The sequence below is a fragment of the Paroedura picta genome, chromosome 14 (assembly GCF_049243985.1).
Source record: "Paroedura picta isolate Pp20150507F chromosome 14, Ppicta_v3.0, whole genome shotgun sequence".
NCBI lineage: Eukaryota > Metazoa > Chordata > Lepidosauria > Squamata > Gekkonidae > Paroedura > Paroedura picta.
This window is the reverse complement of record NC_135382.1, coordinates 16,150,695-16,167,616: the sequence shown is the minus strand read 5'-3', so window position 1 is coordinate 16,167,616 and position 16,922 is coordinate 16,150,695. Positions and strand designations below refer to the sequence as shown.

At 45.9% G+C, this 16,922-nt stretch overlaps 1 protein-coding gene across 3 annotated transcripts in view; it reads left to right on the top strand.

Moving 5' to 3' along the window:
- Positions 1-5,001: 5,001 nt before the first annotated feature.
- PPARA (peroxisome proliferator activated receptor alpha) overlaps positions 5,002-16,922 on the top strand; it is a 50,503-nt gene continuing 38,582 nt past the window's right edge. Inside the window, exons 1-2 of one of the 3 annotated variants that reach the window (XM_077310067.1) lie at positions 5,002-5,155; positions 10,369-10,471. The gene's annotated coding sequence lies outside the window, so the exon portion shown is untranslated. Of the gene's footprint in view, positions 5,363-5,396; positions 5,507-10,368; positions 10,472-16,922 lie in introns of those variants that run through there. The other 2 variants (XM_077310066.1, XM_077310068.1) reach the window with 2 other exon arrangements.

Sequence of the window (16,922 nt, the reverse complement as noted above, 5' to 3'; positions counted from 1 at the left end):
AGGTGCGCCGTTGTTGTCAAGCGTTGACCAGTCCTCGGTTATAAAAAGGTTGGGGACCACTGCCCTAGGGGACCTCCATGCTTTGACTGAAGCAGCAGGGCCAGAGTGAAGGAGAAAAGAGGTTTTGATGTAGGAATGTTAAGTGAGAAAAGACAAGTTATGGAAACAGGTGGGAGTCTGAGGATGTAGTTGCCAAGCCCCAGGTGGAATCAAATACAGAGTGAAGTCTCAGGAGAGAGAACAGCAACACAAAAACTGTACTGTAGGTACAAATTCAGATGTGGTGACCAACGGTACAATATATTGTCAGAAACATGAATTCTAGAAGGATCAATTCTACGAAAATGAATTCCCATGAAAAGCAAAGAAGTGTGGAACATACAGAACAAACGCGCTCATTTAACTGTTGGCAATGGTCCCATATAAGGAACCAGCAAATGTAAACAAGGAGCAATCTGAAGTACACAAATGCACTGAAGTACTTTTAAAATATATTATGATTATTATAATAATTATAATATTTTTATTTCTAGGCCACCCATCTCTAGCGACAGTCCCAGGGCAGCTCACAACAGTTAAAATTCATATACATTTAAAACAATCAATTAAAACAAAGACAAACAATTAACATATTCAACAGATAGATCCATTTAACAGATGGATCAGAATTTCACGCAGGCCTAAATGGGAAAAGAGAGAGGGTGGTGTGTGTGTGGGGGGTATCCAGATGTCGGGAGAGAGGGTGGTGTGGGGGCATCCAGATGTCAATAACTGTTAGGCAAAAGCCAAAATGGTTAGGGGTAAATCAATTTTAGGAAAATATAAATTGTTTATTATAGGTCAATGGGGGGGGGGGGCTATCCTCAGGAGGACCTGTCCAAAGGAGGACCAAGAAATATTTGCTGGCTGAGGATTCTGCTATTATGAACACCTTGTAGGACCAGGGCCAGTTCTGCACTTACTATTTTTCCCCACTGTTAATCCTTCTGAATTCAGATTGATCTGAACCTGGGTCTTCCCTCCCTTTTTCCCGAATTGAAACAGACTGCATTCTGTGCTTAATTGTGTGGCTGCTCTCTCCTTCCTGCTTGATTGAGAAAGCTTAGAGGGGGGAGGGGAGCAGTCATTCATTAACAGGTAGAGTTGGGTGTCATCCTCATGCTGGTGACATCCAACTCTGAACCTCCAGACAAGCTGGGCAAGAGGGAGCATAAAAATGTTGAAGAGTTTTGGGGAGAGAATCGCGCCCTGCAGTGCTCTGCATTGGAGTTGGCAGCAGTGCTATTGTTGCACCTTGACAGCTTTGGAGAAAGGAGACCAGCCATTACAAGGCTGACCCCCATATTGATTGTTGGCGAGGCAGTGAGTCAGAAGCTCATGATCTACAATATCAAACGTTTCCATGAGGTGTCAAAGCACTAGCCTTGATCCAGCTGTCTTCAGAGATTGTCTGTCAGAGCGACCAGAGCCATTTCCACCAATGGCGAGGTTAGAAACCAGACTGGAATGGGTCCAGAAGTGATGTTTCATTTAGGAAAGCTTTTAATTGGACCACAGCTGCCTGCTCAACCACCTTCCCCAGAAATGTTAAATGCGAGATGGAGTGGTAGTTGGCTGGGTCTTGCAGACTGAAAGATGGTTTCTTCAAATGACTCCTTCAATGCCCCTGGAAATGTCTCTGAGGACATTATAATGCTGTTTAGATATAAATCCACATTTGACTCTGTGGCTCCGCGTTTAAAGCATCCTTTTTCAATCTTTTCACCATGGAGGAACCTTTGAAATATGGCATGCCACTTCAGAGAAGTTGGTGTGGAGCCAGCCAATCAATTTACTGTTTCCTTTGTGGAGAAAGAGACTAGGCGTGTAGAGCAACAGGGGAAGTGGGCTCCAGTGACATCTAGTGATGTCAGTGGCCATCCGAACTTCTGGGAAAGGTTGTGTAACCCCTGGGGGAGCTCTCATGTAACCCCAGGGTTCCCCAGAACCCTGGTTGGGAATCCCTGGTTTAAAGTATAGCACTCGAGCGCTGAATTTGATCCACATTTGGCTCTGTGGCTTCACAAACATCCCAGGTAAATCAGTCTGCTTTAAATCTCTTTTTTCAGTTAGTCACAAGACAGCCAAATAGATATCATGCACAAGAGTATTACTATGACATGCTCACAAGTTGCTCCTTGTATACATTTCCTGCCCTGGAATTGGTAACCCTATTTAAGGGTCAGAGCTCAAGTGGCTGGCAGCCCCTAGGCAGGCAATGACTAAGGAATGGGTGGTCATCACCAGTGAAGGCTGGAGGTTTAAACTGGATCCTAGTTCCTGACTCAGTAACAGAGATCTGCAGCACAGAGGTCCTCCCCATCTGCGTGAGAAGCAGGTCACAGTCACTTCTTATCTCAGCAGCCGGCTGCTGCAGTTTGCTTAAAGTTATGAAATCGGGCTCTTTATGGATCAGAGCAAAAAGAAAAATAAAAAGGTCCCCCAATATGTTCTCTCTAAAGGTAAAGGTATCCCCTGTGCAAGCACCAAGTCATGCCTGCCCCTTGGGGTGACGCCCTCTAGCGTTTTCATGGCAGACTCAATACGGGGTGGTTTGCCAGTGCCTTCCCCAGTCATGACCGTTTACCCCCCAGCAAGCTGGGTACTCATTTTACCGACCTCAGAAGGATGGAAGGCTGAGTCAACCTTGAGCCGGCTGCTGGGATCGAACTCCCAGCCTCATGATCAGAGCTTCAGACAGCATGTCAGCCGCTTTACCACCCTGCTACAGTTCAATAAAAGATGAAATCCAGAAGCATCACCAAGAGCTTTTCCAAATCAGCTCCTTTCCACAATTGGGGACTGCTCTTCGTACTGTTGAGTTTTCACTTTGCAAACCTGCCCACTCCCTTTTCTTGTCACGCCTTACCCTCAGGAGTCCTCTAAACATTCAGTGGAGCTCTCTTGACTTTGGCGCCATGGAACAGGGTGAGCATGGTCCAGACATAATTAGATGCCTGAAGAACATGGCACAAAACCAGCTTGCGTTTAAAATACCGAAAGAAGAACTCCTCGTCTCGAGTAACCACCAGGGAGGGTGGAGATCAGTGCTGCCTACAGATGGGAGGCCAAGGAGATATCTTGCAGGTCCCGCATTAGGGACAGAAAGGTCAGTAATCTTTTGGTTTCAATAAACTAACGAAACCATTAATGAGCTATTGTGCTTGGATAAATAGGAACCTGTGTAAGTAGGCGGCTTTATGAACGTCAGTACTCCTTAGTCAAAGAGCTACTTTGAGAGAGGCCACCAGGGGCAGGGCTTTTTCTTTGGCTGTACCTAATTTGTGGGGTTTCTTTCCTAGCATTCTATGCCTGCTGCCTTTTGTGTGTAAATACAGGGAGAGAAAGGGGGAGGGATTCGGATTTGGGGTTTTTTTTAATGAGTACACAGCACACTTTGCTTCCTTATCCAACGGTGGGAGTTTATTGTTGCATTAATCAACTTGTTTTGTTTTGTGCATGCGGATATCCTTACTAATTTTTTCCTGCAATTAAAAAAAATAATTAAAATGCGATTTGTTATTTGCCCCCCTGGCTGCTGGTTGGTTTCCTTTTTATTCTTGCATAGCACTTGAGATTAGGTCTATAAATTACTTGCAGAAGGTTTGTATTTCTGTATATTCCTACAGCTATTCACACAAATATAACAGAGATGCCACTGGAAACCGACCAAGTTGTCAAGGCACTGAACTTCATGAATTCACCCAAAAAAGGATGTGGTAGCCTGCTAAAGAAACACAAATGGCAAATTAGTTCCGAGTACATTTCTTGTTCAAGGACTCCAATCCGGATTTCAACCCAGTTTTGCATTTCCTTCTCTAGATCAAACTTCCTTTCATATCCAGAGACCTGGCCACTTGAGAGCCAGCATGGTGTAGTGGTTAAAGAGCAGCAGACTCTAATCTGGAGAAGTGGTTTTGATTCTCCACTCCTCTGTGTGCTGCCAGCTGGGTGATCTTGGGCTAAGCACAGTTCTCTGAGGGCTGTTCTTGCAGAGCAGTTCTGTCAGAGCTCTCTCAGCCCCACCTACCACAAAGGGTGTCTGTTGTGGGGAGAGGAAGGGATGGTGATTGTAAACTGATTTAGACCCTGCCAATATTAAGCTGCTGAAGATTTCTCCATCCCTGTATCTCCATGCCAGAAGAACTTGACTTGCAAAGTCTTTGCAGAGCTCAAAGAATAAATAAGTATGTCGGAGCCCCATTGTGTGCAGGAAGAAGGGGACCTTATCACACTTTATCCTAGTCTGATCCGAGACTAAAACCATTGACCACTGGTCCAGCAGTGAGTCTCCCCTCCGTCTTCCCTCCTCTTGAAAGAGCCCTTCGGTTATTTATTTGCAATGCTTATGTGCTGGCCTTTCTCCTAATCACCTCAGGATCACGAGAGCTGCGGAAGAGCTGCCGGTACAATTCCCCTTTCTGCCTGGGAGCAGCCAATTTGTGCTCTTTTATTTATATTTTATTTTATTTACTTTCTTTGCTCATGGAGATCCAGTGGGCCTTATCATTCCCCCTCACTGGCAGTCTTGAAGCAGTGGATGGAGAGCTTGCTGCACCTTTAATTATTTTCCTTTGGGCTCTTTGCATCTACCCGGTCCTTTTATTCAGTTTTGACTTGGACATTTATTTATTCTGATTTTATTGTGACAGACTCCTGGTTCTAAAATCTCCTGCTCCCTCGTACTGGAAAAGGCCGGGTAGCAGGCCAAGGTTGGCAGGAAGAAGACGGCCTCCTCCGAAGCAACCCCCTGAAGGGCAACCCAAAGACCCAGGACCGCGGGCAACCTCAGAGCACGTGCGCCACGTGGCCCGCGGACCGCGCTCTCCCTCCCTCCCTCTTTCCTTCCACCGACGGGGGCGTGGCCCTCTCCGGCGCCGCGCCCCGCCCCTCCCCCGATCTCGTCCAATAGGCTGCCGGGGGTGTGTCGGGCGTGGGCGGGGCGCGTCGTGCCCTCCCCCGGCGGCCTCACTTCCGGTTACCTGTCACTCGCGAGGAGCCGGACGGACGCTTCTTCGCTCTGCGGCCGGAGGGTGATGCGCGCGCAGCCCGCTCGCGACCCTTTCCCCACCCTCGCGGAGGGATTCCTGCGCGGCAGGCGGAGATCCCTTCTCCGGTGAGCGCGACCCCCCTGGGCGCGGAGGCTCCTCCGGGGAAGGAAGGCAGGAGAGAAAGAAGGGCGGACGGGCACGCACGCGCCCTCACCCCCCCCCGCCCACCCAACAGGTGGAGCCTCGCCCTTGAATGGCTTCGTCGCCTCGCCGGTGGAAGTGCCGCCTGTCAGGAGGCCGGGCTGTGCGGGCGCGGGGCAGACCCCCGTCAGGTGCGTCCACCCCGAGAGGGCTCTAGCGAGGGCGGGGTGTGTGTGGGTTGTCCTCTATGGAGGGTCGGGAGGCTGCACCTGTTGGATGTCTCAGTACAATACCCGAGCAAGAGGAATGTCAGCAAGTCTTGGGAGTCGTTGTGGGTAGGTAGCCTTTTGGCACAGGTGTCCCCTTGCTTACCTATGGTACTTTGGGGAGGGTTACCTGTTGAATGCCGGCCTGCTGGCCCAGAGGAGCCAGTTTTCGGAAACCAGATCTGGGAGGGAGGGAGGGAGGGATGAAGGGTCCCTGCTGTGTGCAGGATGCAGGGGAGCAGCCGGTTAGGCTGCTGTGTCTTTGGGAGTGGGTGCTATGACTCAACTCCAAGCAAACTTCTGCACTTCAGACAAATTGATTTTTCAAAGTATTATTAGGTTTTTTTAAACCCTCAAAATTCTGCATCGCTGGGCTTTCTAATCCCTGGGGTCTGCTCTGAACTACTTGGAGGAGGGATGGGCTGAACGTAGGGATCCCTGGAATTACAGCTCGTCTCCAGGCTACAAAGATCTGTTACCCCAGAGAAAATAGATGGGCTCTAGGGTGGACTGTATGGCATTGTACTTCACAGTGGTCCCTGTCCTCCCCAGGCTCCATTTCCAAATCTCTGGGAGTTTCTCCACCTGGATCTGGCAACCCCACCCCCTCAGTCCCCCACTGGTGGCAGAAGGGGACCTGTCAACCCTATCTGAATCCATCCAATCTGAGTCTGGCTGGGTAGCATTTGAGATCAGAGGCAGAGGTTGCACCTGTGGACTTTGTGTTGAGGAGTGGCCCAGTTTCCTAGACCAAAGCAGGTTCTGTCTGCATCTGACAAGAACAACACCACAAAAAGTGATTTTTCTGAAAAAGGGGCAGGATCGGTGTGGAGATGAGAAGTAAAATCAATAGCCCCCTGATGGGCTTTTGTGCAACTGCTGTAGCATTTCATATCTGAATATTTCCTGGTTTTATATGTGAGTCATGTCAAGTTGGCAACTGGACTGGGCAACTGAGTGGCTTCTACTGAAATGCTTTGTTTTCCTGAGGGCAAGAAGGTAGCATTCCTGCTGGGAACAGTTGGAACCTCCTCTGTCGATAATGCAGGGAGCTGTCAAAATTGGAATTTATTTCTGTGGCTTGACAAGAAAAACATGTTTTAACCTCATCCAGGATGGTCCTAAAAGTATTCAGGGGCATTAGAAGGGCATGAAAGTAACATTAGATAGACATGTACTTTAAAAAGCAACTTGTTGAGCGAGCATTGTCTTGAGAAGAAAATAGTTACTGGATGCTTTGATAGCTCTTGGGTGACTTCAGAATGATCAGTTGTTGAGTTGTGTCAGAGTAACTTGAGATGTATACGTAGGGACGGAAACTTCCGTGTGTCCAAAACAGACACGCCAGATTATGTGGTTCTGGTTTTGCTGTTTAGGCACGTAGCTAAATGTGTGTGGGATTGGACTCCTGAAGGATCTTATTTAATGTGCATGTGTTTTCCTTTCCTCTGAGGTTTCTTATTCCGTTTCTACTAGGGGGATTTGATGTTAACCTTGGTCTCTGTTTCATTTCTCAGCGTGCAAAAGTGCTCCTTCCATTTAAGGGGTCTAGCATACTTTGGGGGCACTGGGATGCAGAGAATCTTGCCAGGCTTCTGTTGCCCTGTATTGCATCTCATTTGTTGATGTAATAAGATTGGAAAGGATTTGGGAATTGAGGATTTGCAGGGATGGAGCATGATAAGCCAGTTTGCATGGCCTTTGAAGGTTAACTCTTCGTTGCCCATTTGCCCTTTTCCTTCCAAATAATTAATTTCAATACTGGAAAGATTATATTGTGTTTTCAGTTTCATAATAAAGCCTATCAGGTTCAGCTCAGGCCTCCTAAGTAGAAAATGTTCTGTTTTTTCTAGCCATGTCTCACTCATCGCCAGCCCTCCAGGGAGAAGGTTTTATTAGCCTGAGATAGGTGTGTGTTGGTGCCATTCCAGAGTGAAAACTTGCTTCAGAATTACACTTTGTTAATTAATCTCTCTCCTTTGGCCTGCTGAGATTTAGATCCAGTGTGAAGAAAATTAGTTCCAGGGAACAGCAAAAGCCATAGCATGTTATAGCAAGTCAAGAAAACGAAGCTTCAGATAACTCTCTTTAACACAGACTTGGAATGGATTTAAATGTAATCATATCTCAGTTGCTAATTTAGGCTCTTATAGCTGCTATCTTTTGCACCCTTGTCTTTTAAGCCTCTGTTTCCATTTGTTTTTCCCTTTGGGGCGGGTGTGTAAGGGAGCAGATTTAATTGGCTCATTATTATTTACTTTAACAATCTTTTGTGAGTGGGGCGTGTGCCCATCATAAAAGGAGCATTTTAATGTATGGAGATGAAATGCCTACCTTAGGGGTGTGACTGAAACTGCAAACAGTCGTTAGGACATTGCTCTGTTTGTGTACAGAACACCAGCAGGGATGTGGGAACGTCCTTATTCATCTTTTGACTGCATTTGTGAGGGATGATTCTTTTTCCCTAAAGACAGTTTTGAGTAGTAAAACTGTAAATAATAAAGTGAAAACCATCCTGTGATATGTGTCCTTTGTATAGAATAGTTCTGGAAGAATACCCATGTTGAGTTTTTATTTTTCGTAGCTAACAGAATTATGAAACAGAAATTATACATGCTTTTTATTAAATGATAGTAATCCATGATGCATGGAGTTGCCGATTCTGTTGTAGCGGCATCTAAAGCTTCTTGGTTTATTTTTGTCCTGGCCCCCATCCAAAGAACTCTGGGTGATATATATCTTTCTCCCCCCCCCTTCCATTTTATGTTCACAACCACCCTGTGAGGTAGGTTAGGCTGAGTGTTTGTGACTCGCTCAAGGTCACCCAACAGAGAGCAGATTTGAACCTGGCTCTTCTAGACCCTATTCACTCTAACCACTATGCCTCATGGTCTCTCAAGTAAGAGGTGACTGTTGAGAAAAGCATGGTTACTGAGATCAATTGAATCATTTATTGCAGTCGAAAAAACAGCATGGACATTAATATTTGCTGTGAAGTAGCTTCATGACATTCAAATCAGGGAATGTTTTATACTTACTTTGTGAAGACTGTTGTAGTAGCCAAGGAACGTAGTGTGCAGCGGAGAAATTAGAGTGTTCTGTAGAATAAGTAGTTATCGTTCCCCAAATTACAAGAAATAGTGCTGCATAGCACAAATGGAGTTCTGTTTGCTGGGAAAACTTGTTAAGAGAACAATATCCCAACATGCATGATTTCAGCTTTAAGCTCTAATTATTCCAGCTTTTAAGCTCTCCTTAAGCTTTGCAGCAAGCCACAGTATAACACTGCGGGTGTTTTGTTTTCCAAGTATTGTCTGGCAGAGTCTGCAACCTCATGCCTCAGGTAAATGCAATACAGCCGCTCTCTGGCCTCTCAAATGGCTAGCATTCCATTAGTTGCACTCGCCACATCATGTAGCTCTTGCTTACTGGCATGAGAATCGCTCCAGTCTCTCCATCTCTGTGCACTTTGGTTCAAACTGCCACCTTTTCTTTCTGGCTCTGCTGCTGTGCCTTCGAGGGCTGCTGGCCTTGCTGTAGCTCAGCAAACGAAAGTTTGTCCTCTGCCTGGAGGTGACGTAGTAAGACCTGCTTAATGCCCATGTGTCAAATTACTGGTGGAGACCCGAGGGGGCGGGCAGAGCAGGAGTGTGCCTCATTTTGGATATGAACACTTGCCAGGGACAGCCCATTGACCACCACATGCTCATATTCTCCTGATGCTGGGATTGTAATTGCTCCTTGATGCAGAGGGCTGGCAGACAGCAAACGGGATTTCTGCAAAGAAAGAAAAAAAAATATGTCCCAGGCACCTTTGGAAGAAAGAGGCAGAAAGGGCAGTGAGCAGCTGCCTCTTGTTTGTACATCCTGTAGGCCAGCCCTTTTCAACCTTCTGGCCATGGAGGAGCCCCTGAAATAATTTTTCAGGCTTCAAGGAGCCCTGGAAGTGATGTCAGCTGGCTATGCCCCTGCCATGCCCCCAGAAGTGACATCACAACCCACAGCCTTAGCCCTCCTTTTGCTCCCTCCCACTGTCTTTGCTACATAGGGATGGTGGCTCTGCCTCATGGAGGCCAGAAAGAAAGTTGGAGCTGAGAAGATAGCCCAGAGCACCCCCACCCATGCCATGGCACTTCATGGCTTCCATGGACACCCTTCAGACCTCCTATGGACCCCTAGGGGTCCCCAGACGCCTGGCTGGGAATACCTACTGCAGGCATTGAGTACAAGTTTGGCATGGGAAGGAAAAAAGGACCACTAAAAAGGGTGTATAGTCCCTCCTGGCCACTGGCAGGGGATGGAGGGCTAGGAATGCCAGCTTCCTGTTGGGAAACTCCCAGAGATTTGGAGCCTGGGGAGGGCAGGGACTTCAGTGGGGTACAATGCCATAGAGTTCACTCTCCAAAGCATCCGTTTTTTAAAGGGAGACTGATCTCTGTAGTCTGGAGATGCACTGTAATTTCAGGGGATCCCCCAGGTCCCTCCTGGAGGCTGGCATTCCTGCTGCTAATCGTGATCTTTTAAATGATTATAAATCCACAAACGGTGCTTATGGCTGTAAAGGCCTTCTTTGAAAAACAAACAAACTTGCGAATCATAACTGCCAAGCTTTGAAGTCTCCATACTTTGCCAAAAGATCTGGCTCAAGGATAGATATACTTATACAACAGCCTCACACAAATGAATAAAAACAAACCAGCCCTTGATATCTAGCATCGTGATCGAAACAGAAGGGACGGACCATTTACCTGCTTATTAAAAAAATCTAATATACCCAGGGTTGTTTTGCTGGTGCTGATCTACATAGTTCATTAATGATCTTGGGAGGAACAGTAGCAGCCATGCTGAAGTTTAATGTGTTTTGGCTTAAGCATCTGAAAGGCCTCTCTTCAAACTCTGTTATGATGACACACTCTCTCTCTTTTGTGTAGAAATACCAGCACTCCAGAACTCATGTTGAATCCAGGCACCACAAATGAAGGTGTCTATTCAAACCTATTTTGGATACAGATTTCACTTGCAAGATCAGAAACAGTAAGTAATTTTTAAAAATATTTCCTTAGGAAGAGTAGTTAAGAATTAAAGGGAACCAGCAATAAATCATAAATCAGAACAGCATTAGTTTTAATCCCACAACCAGAAGGCAACATCAACTGTTGGTCATCTAGACCAGTGGTTGTCAACCTTCCTAATGCTGCCACCCTTTAATACAGTTCCTCATGTTGTGGGGACCCCCAACAATAAATTATGCAAGGGTTCTTTCACAGAAATTAAACCGAAACTGACCAATGGCGTGAAGATCCATTGTTCATGATTGTATATAAATTGGTGATCATGGAAGGCCAAGGCGGCCAGCGGCATGGAGGGGAGGGTTGCTTGTGGCAGGGGTCATAGCCGCAGGAGGGTTGAGAACCGCTGCCCTAGAGCGTGTGTGGAGAGATGGTGTGGTGTAGTGGTTAGAGTGCCAGACTGGGATTTTGGGAGGCTATGTCCATGGTGCTATCAATCTTGATGGGTGATTTTGGGTCATTCACTGTTTCTCAGCAGAATTTCCCTCACCAGAGTTCTTGAGAGGATAAAATGGGGGGGGGGCATGTAAGCTGACCTGAGCTGTTGGGAGGAAGAGGATTAAGATGTGCTGGGTAGATTTCATGCGGGTCAGTGTGCGAGTGCTGCGTGATGGATGCTTCTGACGTAGTGTGCGGGAACTGATGGCAGCAGGCCTTGGAAACTGGTTGTGCTCAGCTGTGGAAAGGATAGGACTTTAGGGTGGTTGTGAATCCTTCTTGGAGGCGAATGTGAGTGCCCTTTAGGTTTCAAGCAGGAATAAGATTTTTTGGGGGGAGGGGATAATTTTTATTTTAAGAAAAATAATGGAAATATAAGAGGGATGCATAGTATTTGAAATTTGCTATACACTGCAGGGTATCTAAAATAAGCAAACAAGAAAGCAAAAGATTTCTCTCCACCATCTTCCTCCTCCTCATAATCTTAATAGTTGTCACTTAAAATATTCTAAATTCTAAATATTATATTTTACTGCTATTGTTAGTTTTCCTCATTGTGACATATTCCACTTCTTGTCACCTCTGCATAGCAACTGTTTCATTTTAAATGAAAAGCTGTTATATATCTCCCAATAAAAGGGGAAAAATCAATATTGTTATTCAAATTCTTTATATGTTTATATCCTTATTTTGTTCTCATTCTGCTTTAACACTATAATACATTTGCTATACATTTATACACTATTTTAAATAGATTCTCATTCCGTTTGGCCTTCTGGATGTAGGAGTCAGATCTTACTCCGAAATCAGATTTCCCATCCCACTGTCTCTTTGAGAAGGCAGGGTCCCCATTCCCTGCCTCATCAATATTAGGAAGGAAATTGAACTGTAATATGAATTGAAGATGAATATGATTGCCACTTTGGGGTCGGGGGAGCAAATTTCCTCCAGGCCAGACTGGCCAGGGATTCTGGTGGATTTTTTGGGGGAGCGGGAGGGGGGAGCATGATCTGGCCATGGAATTGGGGTCACTGTGGGTGGACAAGTAGTGGTGAATTTCCTGCATTCTGCAGGGGATTGGACTAGATGACCCTTCTGACTCTGATTCTGTGATTCTGATGAAAAAACACCCCCATATATCCTCTTCTGGATCCTGTTGGATGAATACTGCTAGACGGCTGTTCTGCTACCACTTTTTAAATTGTGCTTATTAGCCATTGCACAAGAGGGAAACATTAGTGCTATCTAGCAATTTAGAAATTAAAACTTAAAACCAGCTCTGCATTTTATACTGAAAAACTCCTAGTATAATTATAGCAAGATGACAAGCTAGCCTACGTACCATTACATAAGATGGTACTTGTTGCGCCGATACTTCCTTATGCAATGAGTGATTGTATTTGGAATTCATGGCCAGAGGATGTAATGATAGCCACAGACACAGATAACTTTGACAGGGGATTAGACAGATTCATGGGACATAGGTCTGTCAATCATTACTAGCCATGGTGAGTAAACGGAACATCTACCTTTAGAGGCAGTGAAGCTTTGAATAATGCTGCCAGGAGGCAACATCAGGGGAAGGCCTTGGCCACTATGACCTGTTGTCAGCCCATTAGAGTAACTGGTTGGCCACTGTGTGAGACAGGATGCTAGACTAGGTAGGCTGCTTGTCTGATCCAGCAGGGCTCTCCTCATGTTCTTATTTTGTGCAGCCAGGTTCTAACCACACTGGCAGTGCAAAGAGAGCTACCATGCATCATGACAATACAATGTTTAATTAAGAGTGCATTCAAAATTCATACAATGTGCTAGAGTAGATTTTGTGCTGGCCAGTGGGTCTGCATTTTATATTGTAGATGCTTTAAATGCTTCTTCATCTCATCTGTCCTCGTTAACCTCACAGAGAGGCAGAGAATTCCCTTTTTAAGGACTGGAAAGTGGCCTATGATTTGTGTAAACATACAGAGACCAGAAGAGAGTGGCATTTGCTGCCATAAACAGAGATCTGGGGTTGCTACCCTGGAAGATTTTTCCTGCTGCTTGTCCCAGATGAGATGCAAAGACAAGGATGCAGAAAGAGTGTTAAACGCATTTGTCAGTCACTGACTGATTGTAGGGATAGATTCACGTGGGCAGCCCTGCTGGTCTGAAGGAGCACGACAACATTTGAGTTCAAGGGCACCTTTAAGACCAACATAGATTTATTCAAGGCATGCACTTTCGTGGGCATGCACACTACCTTTGGAATTTTTTTAACAGAGGCTAGATAGCCATCTGACGGAGAGGCTGATTCTGTGAAGGCAAAGGGGTGGCAGATTATAGTAGATGAGCAATTGGGATGTGAGTATCCTGCATAGTGCAGGGGGTTGGACTAGATGACCCATGATGTCCCTTCCGACTATTATTCTATGATTCTTCCTCAGACAATGGAACAAAAATCATAAGAGTACAGATATTAGGAGAAAGTAAATTAGTAGCAACTTAGTAAAGAGCATCACTACAGTCATCAGTGATTGTAAGGATGCTAGTCTCAGATGGGACCTGGGGATCCCCAGGAATTAAAGCTCATCTCCAGATTAAAAAGAGCTGTTCCCTTGTAGAAAATGGCTACTTTGGCGGGTGGTCTCCATCTCATAGGATCATAGAATCATAGAGTTGGAAGGGGCCATACAGGCCATCTAGTCCCACCCCCTGCTCAACGCAGGATCAGCCCAAAGCATCCTAAAGCATCCAAGAAAAGTGTGTATCCAACCTTTGCTTGAAGACTGCCAGTGAGGGGGAGCTCACCACCTCCTTAGGCAGCCTATTCCACTGCTGAACTACTCTGACTGTGAAAAATTATACTCTCGTTATCCTCCACTGAGGTCCCTCCCTGCCCCAAATCCTGCCTACTCCTGGCTCAAGCCCGAAAGTCTCCAGGTATTTCCCAACTCAGAACTGGCAACCCTAACAGGCTGTGACTTGTTTTGTTTGAGATCTCAAGCAGCGTCATTTTACTTCACGTGATCGCATTAGCAAGTTAAGCCAGCACTTCAGGGGTCACAGTTCTTTATGATGAATTAAATGTGCTGTTTGTTTTTAAACGCCCTTTTTTGGTATGGTGGGAAGTGGTCTGATCTGCTGATCTATGTTCAGAGAGCCAGTTTGGTGTAGCGGTTAGGAGTGCGGACTTCTAATCTGGCATGCTGGGTTCGATTCTGCACTCTCCCACATGCAACCAGCTGGGTGACCTTGGGCTCGCCAAGGCACTGATAAAACAGTTCTGACCAAGAAGTGATATCAGGGCTCTCTCAGCCTCACCCACCCCACAGGGTGTCTGTTGTGGGGAGAGGAATGGGAAGGCGACTGTAAGCCGCTTTGAGCCTCTTTCGGGTAGGGAAAAGCGGCATATAAGAACCAACTCTTCTTCTTCTTCTTCTTCTTCTTCTTCTTCTTCTTCTTCTTCTTCTTCTTCTTCTTCTTCTTCTTCTTTTGGCTTTAGGCCACTCCTGCAACTTTTCTAGAATTGCATGCTTCCCAAATGATCTGGGAATGTCAATATGATTGTTTATGGCAGGAACTCTGTGCTGTGTCATTCAGGTGCCCCCTGCTGCCTTGAAAGTTTTTACAAGGGTGCTTAAAAAAAAAAAAAAACTTCCACTAGAACAAATATTGTGATGCAGGCTGACCTTGCAAATTAAAGACTAGGGAGAAGGGCCAGACTCCTGAGCGCCCTTCGTCCTTTCTTTCCAACTGTGGATGTGAGACCACAGGCCAAGAGCATTCAGCTCGGGGGGTCCAATTTTGCCAGGGTTCCGATGTTTGTGCTTCTGGCTGTATGGTTCTTATTGTGATATGGTCCTTTATGCATTTTCGGAAACAAAATATTTTAATGACTTGTGAAAGGGTATGTCTGTGCTAGGCCTGGCGGGAGGGGGGTGCCGCAAGCTTGTACTGGGTCCACCAAAGGTACACCAAAGCATGCATCCGTCTTCTGCCTTTTGTGTGGATAGAGAGTACACTCATATGTCTACCTGTTGTGTTGCTCAGTATCTGCAGTGAAGAAAATACAGCAGGGTGTTAAACATGAAGAACAGTGGCATTATTCAAGAACAAAGCATTTTATAGGCTAGTGCAGTGGTTCTCAACCTTCCTAATGCCACAACCCTTTAATACAGTTCCTCATGTTGTCGTGACCCCCAACCATAAAATGATGCAAGTGTTCTTTCACAGAAATTAAACTGAAACTGACCAATCGCGTGAAGATCCATTGTTCATGATGGTATATGAATTGGTTTTTTTCCCAGGGTTTCTGAGTTCAGTTCTGCCTCTTGTCCCACCATGCCGATCTTGCTCTTTTCCGCTGCTCCAGACAGACGAACGCTCTATCTCGATCTACCCCGCAAGGCTGTTGTGTGGATGGTACCCCCTCCCCCCGGCCAAGCTGTTTGCCCTGCCGCGATCCCTGTGAAAGGGCCATTCAACCCCCAAAGAGGTCCTGACCCCCTGGTTGAGAACCACCGGGCTAGTGCCTACTTCCACAGCTGCAGATACACATCTGGAAGCGTGCAGGTGTTTGTGTAGCAAGTATGTGTTATTTTCATAGAGAGTTTGAAAAGAACACTAATAGGGGGAGATCTCCAGCTGCCACCTGGAGGTTGGCCCCTTCGTAACACACAGTTGATGTCATGGCTTGTGTACCTGTTGAGCACAGTGAATGATGCCTCTGAAAATCAGTTTGGAGGCTGGTTTCACGGTTAAGTGGCGTATACCCTTCGTAAACAAGCAAGGGAGAAGAGCTGCTGTGTGGATTCTTTTCTGAAAGATGTGGTTCTTGTCCTCTATGGTTGTGATTCAAATGAGTTGCCGTGTTGGTCTGAAGTTGCACAATAAAATCAGAGTCCAGTAGCACCTTTAAGACCAGCATGATTTAAGATTGAAGAACCTTTAAGACCTTGAATAAATCTTTGTTGGTCTTAAAGGTGCTGCTGGACTCTGATTCTATGGTTGTGAGTTCATTGTCGGGAAAAGCCATGAAGAGTGCCCATCGGAGGACTCTGTGCCCATTTTCCTCTTGAATAGAGAAGAAGCCATTTTTCTTCCCTGTCTCTTCCAGAAACAGATTTCAATGCTGCTGTAGTTTTTCAACTTGTAAATAATTGCAGTCTGTTTAGATGGGGTCATGAATCATGCAGGAGGCTGCAGCTGTACCGACGCAGGAAGAACTGGGAGAAAGGGGGGGGGGTGCCTGTGACAGGGCTCTGCGGGAACGGAGAGAAGAGCATCCCGAGAGCAAAGACTGACTCCTTGGCAGAAGCTGGGAAATAGAGCTGAAAGGTGGAAATGGAGCAGTGCTTTGAAGGGCCTAGGGAAGCTGAAGAAGCAAGAATGGCATCTAGGGCTCCAAGACCTTGCTTAAATTTAATTTGCTGAAGTTTTTTTTCCTATTGCACTGTGGCCTCATTCAACGATTAACTTACTTGATCAGTGTATTGCTTCTACAAACAGTCTATCGAATAATACAAGTAAAAATGCATTAGATTTTTATGCCAATTAAAGGTACTGACTGACTATATAAGGTTAGATCCTGTGAACAAAAAACATTAATTAAAATGGCTTCTCTTGTTCCCTTCTGGTTGTTATCCTTCACTTTATATACAAGGGTTGGGGAACCACTGGGATGTAGCATGGGAAGAGGAATTACACAAACTCCTCCATAAAAAAGAAGAGCTGGTTTTTGTACCCTGCTTTTCACTACCTGAAAGAGTCCCAAAATTTATTACAGACACTTTTCCCTTTCCCTCCCCACAACAGACACCTGGTAAGGTAGGTAGAACTGAGGAAGCTCTAAGGGAACTGCTTTGAGAGACCAATGCTAAAAGAACTGTGACTAACTCAAGGTTGCCCAGCTGGCTACATGTGAAGGAGTGGGGAATCAAATCCAGTTCTACAGATTAGAGTCTGCCACTCTTAACCATTGCACCAGGGAGGGCCAA